At 29.6% G+C, this 5,000-nt stretch overlaps 1 protein-coding gene and 1 pseudogene across 1 annotated transcript in view; one reads left to right on the top strand and one right to left on the bottom strand.

The window, feature by feature from the left end:
• The window catches only part of LOC147707391 (1-acyl-sn-glycerol-3-phosphate acyltransferase epsilon-like), a 396,055-nt gene that overhangs the window by 362,847 nt on the left and 28,208 nt on the right, over nucleotides 1-5,000 (bottom strand). The gene's annotated exons all lie outside the window — the stretch shown is intronic.
• The window catches only part of LOC147707392 (28S ribosomal RNA), an 11,752-nt pseudogene that overhangs the window by 3,610 nt on the left and 3,142 nt on the right, over nucleotides 1-5,000 (top strand).

Genomic DNA, 5,000 nt, shown 5'->3' with positions numbered 1-5,000 from the left:
TAAGCACAAACTACTTGCCAAAAGTCACAGAAGGAGATTCATCTCTATCCGAATTGCTGCACAACAAGTAGAAGAACGAGACTGAAAACCTACTATTACATCTACTAAGTAAGTATATAAAATATATCCTACATTATTTTCTATTTGTATTTACTTACCTGCTAAATACCCAGTGGCCCTTTGCTATTCATACTACTTAACATTCTAAATAATGATATAAAATTATTTTTTTAGATACTACCACTACTGATAATTGTACTCCAAATAATTGTGAACAAAAGATAGGAATACAGAATCAGAAAAGTATGTAAGTAATTTGACATTGTTTAGTTTTGTGCACATTAATCTAAACACCCTGAAATAATGACTTTTGCACACCATCTTTTTATTTTTCTATAGATTCTGCTACAGAAAACTGCACTAATACAGAACTAAGGCTACAGTACTACATCTATAATCCTTTATATTAAGTAAGTACATAAAATAGAAAGTGCTTCATTTGCTAGTAATACTTAATTACCTGCTAAATACCCAGTACCCCTTTGCTATTCATTGCAGTTAACATGCTAATAAATTATCTGCTAGTATTTGTTTAAGAGACCACGAGAACTGAATATTTTACTCAAAATAACTGAACAAAGCATAGGAATACAGAAGCCAAAATATATGTAAAGAATGGCACATTGTTTCATTATGTCCACATAAATCTAAACACAATGAAATAATCATTTTTCTCCCACATATTTATTTTTCTCTATAGATTATACTACTGAAATCTGCTTTACTACAGAACTAAAAACATCAGAATTATATCTAAAATACTTTGTCATAAGTAAGTACATGAAATAGAAACTGCATATTTAGTACTACTAATTATTTTCATGCTAAATACCCGGTGGCTCTTTGCTATTCATAGTACTTAACATCCTAAATAATAACATATTATTATTTTTTTAGATACTACAACAACTGAATTTTCTTCTCAAAGTAAGTGTGAAGAAAGCATAGGAACACAGAATCGAATAACTATGTAAGTTAAGTTACATTGTGTAATTTTGTGGTCAAAAATCTAAACACTGAAAAAATAACAGTTTTCCTCAACATATATTGTTTTCTCTGTAGATTCGACTTCTGAAAACTGCACTCCTAATTAACTAAGGACCTCAGTCGTATTTCTAAAATACATTTTAGTAAGTAAGTATTATGCAACTGCAATAATTGTGTGAAAACAATTCTAACATTTCTAACTGTTTTAATAATTTTCTATGACATATTCTTTATTTACAGAGCAAACACAGTGAATAGATATACAGACAACATACAGAACTTCACATTCTAAACAGCAGTAAAACTAATAACTAAGTAAGTATATTAAATGACATATTTACCACATGTTTCAAAAAACCTACCAACATGGTGATTAAAGTAACTCATATGTTCCTTATTTTTTAAAGATAACACTACAAAGTATTCTACAGAAGTTGAAGAAAGAATTATACCTGCCAAATACCAACAACAAAAATTATGTAAGTATCTTCACAATGTGAATAATGAAGACACATCTTTGTAGTAAAAATGAGCTTTATAATTGCTAATTTACCTAAACATTAATAAATAATATACTACTTTCATATTTCTCAGAACAGCTACAACAACATCAAAACTATTTATCCTCAACTAAAGAAACAAGAAAGTCCAAAGTTTATCTGTACATTGTAAAACACGTAAGTATAAACATTCCTACTTATCACTAACATAGATTATTGATCAGATTTAAATTGATATTAACTATTATATATATTTTATAGATATACAAAGTACAAAATGACCGAAGGAGCCGAGTTTGTGACCAGCCAAAAAGGAAAATTATTGTTATGCTACATGGGTTACACGTACACACAGGAAAAACAATATGGCATGAAAGTGAATTAGAAATGTTGCAAATATTATTCCAACAAGTGCTACGGCAGAGCAACAACAAAAGAAGCTACAGTACTATATACTAGGGAACATAATCATCCACCTAATATTACAGAAATAGAAGTCAGAACAGCCATAGAAAGTATAAAAGAAGCTAGTACCGGATCCCAAAAGCAAACTAATGTCATTTTGAAAGAAGCCATTCCAAAAATTCCCAAAACAGCCTCAACCCAAATGCCAAACATCCTATCATTAAAAAGAACTATAGCACGGACCAAAAAATCGACAACTTCTTCAACACCATGTCCTAGAACATATCAGGATATTAGTTTTAGTGCTAACGAAATAATAACTTTAAATAAACAACCCTTTATAATTTATGACAACGAAAGCAATGAAAATAGACTAATAATTTTTGGTACCAGTATGAATTTAGTGAAACTGCAGCAAAGCCAATATTGGATGATGGATGGGACATTTAACATCTGTCCCAAACCATTCTTCCAATTATACACAATACATGGCCTCTATCACAACTGCAATATCCCTTTGTTATATGCACTATTGCCTAACAAAAACAATTCTACTTATATGGAATTATTAAATGTCATAAAACAAAAAACCAATGATTTCTCTCCGGACAAAATCATTCTTGATTTTGAGCATGCAATGCTCTTAACTATTCTAAAGATCCACCCACATACCTCCATTCAAGGGTGCTATTATCATTTCAACCAGTGTTTATGGCGACACCTTCAAAAAACTACCCTAAGTGTCGAATATGCTACAAATTCTTCATTTGCTTTTCAAATAAAAAAACTTATAGCACTTGCCTATGTCCCTACAACAGATGTAGCTGAACATTACAATATTATCATAGACAGTCCATTTTATAAACAAAACGAGGCTAGATTAACTCCTTTTCTTGATTACTTTGAGGACACCTGGGTAGGCAGACTCCACAGATCAGGGCACAGGAGAAATCCAAAATTCCTTATTCCCTGGTGGAATGTGTACCATAGTACCCTTAACGGGGAGTCAAAAACTAACAATGCCGTTGAAGGTTGGCACAATGCATTTGTCCAATCAACTGGCAGAAGCAAACCTAGTCTCGAAAAATTCATAAAATGCCTACAAAAAGAACAGAGCTATCAAGAATTCCGAATGGACCAATCTGTTACCGAAATTGTCCCTAAAACATCCAAGCAAAATAAACAAATGCACAAGTACCTGGAAGAGCAGGTTAAACTGTACCCTAATACGAAAGGCAACATCATAGCCAAAACACTACTGTAAATAAAGCCGAAACTGTTATAAAACACCAAATGTAGCACCTAAGTATGTGAAAATATGTAACGTGAGCTTTTAAAGTATTTAATGTATGCAATATATAATGATATTATTTTAATATATGCACACATTAAAACTAAATAATAAGTTAAAATCAATTCCGTAATAAATATGACATTACCCACCCACAAAAATAATAGAAAGCAAACACTTACCAATTTAGTTGTCTATCCAAGAACGTCCATTACCACCAAAGTAATCCAGGTAGTGCAAAAGTAACCCAAAAAAAAATTTAAAAATACAACTGTTCCACAATTAGGAATTCCACGCGGTCCTTAGCCATCGAACTACCATAAAAAACCCGAAAAAAAGAAAGAATCGCTCCGGAAAACCCGAAAAACTGTAAAGAAGTGTTTGAAAATCACTGTAGGATTAGAAAAACTAACACTTCCTTTAGAAAAAAAACGGAACTTCCGATGTTGCGAACACCTAGGAAAAAAACATAGAAAACAGACATTCCCACCCACAATATTTAACAAATAATGACAGACTAACATATTAACATTGATGATTTAATGTTCGATATACCCTAAAAGACTTAAATGAACTCTATAAATAATTAGTAAACTAACTAACACAACGTGTATATACCATACGTAAATATGTTATTTCTAAATCTGAAACATAGCTCCCTCACATTCAACACCACTAAATATAAGCTCACTAGTGTCAAACCTTAATATTAATACACATATAATATATAAAATGAACCTTACCTGCAGCGACGTGAAGTGTCTCCCAACCGCGATCAGCCCTTCTTCAAAATAACCCAAAACGACCAAACCCGGTTACAAAAGAAAGCACCAAAAACTAAATAAAATAGTCCCATTTGTAAAATATAATATCTATACAGAACTAAATGTTTTAAAAAAGAAGTATTAATTTATGTTATATAGAAAAATATCTATTTTTTTTCCTACAAAGAAATCATGATAAAAATGTACATTAATATAATAATGTAATATGATGAAAACAATGATGTTTATGTTAACAATGTTAAAAATTGTAAGTACATTGTCACAAAAAGAAAAAAAAAATTTTTTTAAATGTAAAATGTTTATTTATATTGTAAAAATGTTATCTTCACAAATGAAGGTGAGAAAAGCTTTACAGAAAATTATTAGTGTTATTAGCAATTTTTTTCTGACATACCAATATGTGAAAGAGATAATAAAGAATCTTAATGTCATATGAAAATGAAGATAAATAATAATGGTTCTGTATAGTTGTTATTAATTGTGTTTATAAAAGTTTATTTGAAAGAAATGTCAATAAAAAGATATTATTATGCATTTACGTTATTTGTTAAAATGTAAATAAAAAAAAGTTAATAAAATCATGCTGAATATTGTATTTTATTATCTTACTAAAAAGTATCAATGTAATAAAAAATAAATAACTGCATATTACAAGTGAGTATATGTTGGACTCTAATAATGTAATGAAGAATATACAAAATCCAGTGCACATTAAATTACAATACATGTAGCACAGTAATAACATAAATATTAATATTCCTACTGCACTCTACATAAAATGTTAATATGTACTATACACTAATTAATTTCAATAGATTATTCCAACAGTAGTGTACAGTAAATTAAACTTGATGTAATATTATATATGTTAAAAATCCTGTAATTGATTAAATGAAAAATAAATATATATTTATCCTGTAGAACTAGGTACCAAAATCAATAAATTAACCCTGAACCCTACAAATACTCCTT

Source organism: Lissotriton vulgaris, chromosome 6 (assembly GCF_964263255.1).
Source record: "Lissotriton vulgaris chromosome 6, aLisVul1.2, whole genome shotgun sequence".
Classification (NCBI taxonomy): Eukaryota; Metazoa; Chordata; class Amphibia; order Caudata; family Salamandridae; genus Lissotriton; species Lissotriton vulgaris.
This window is presented reverse-complemented; position numbering and strand designations above follow the sequence as displayed.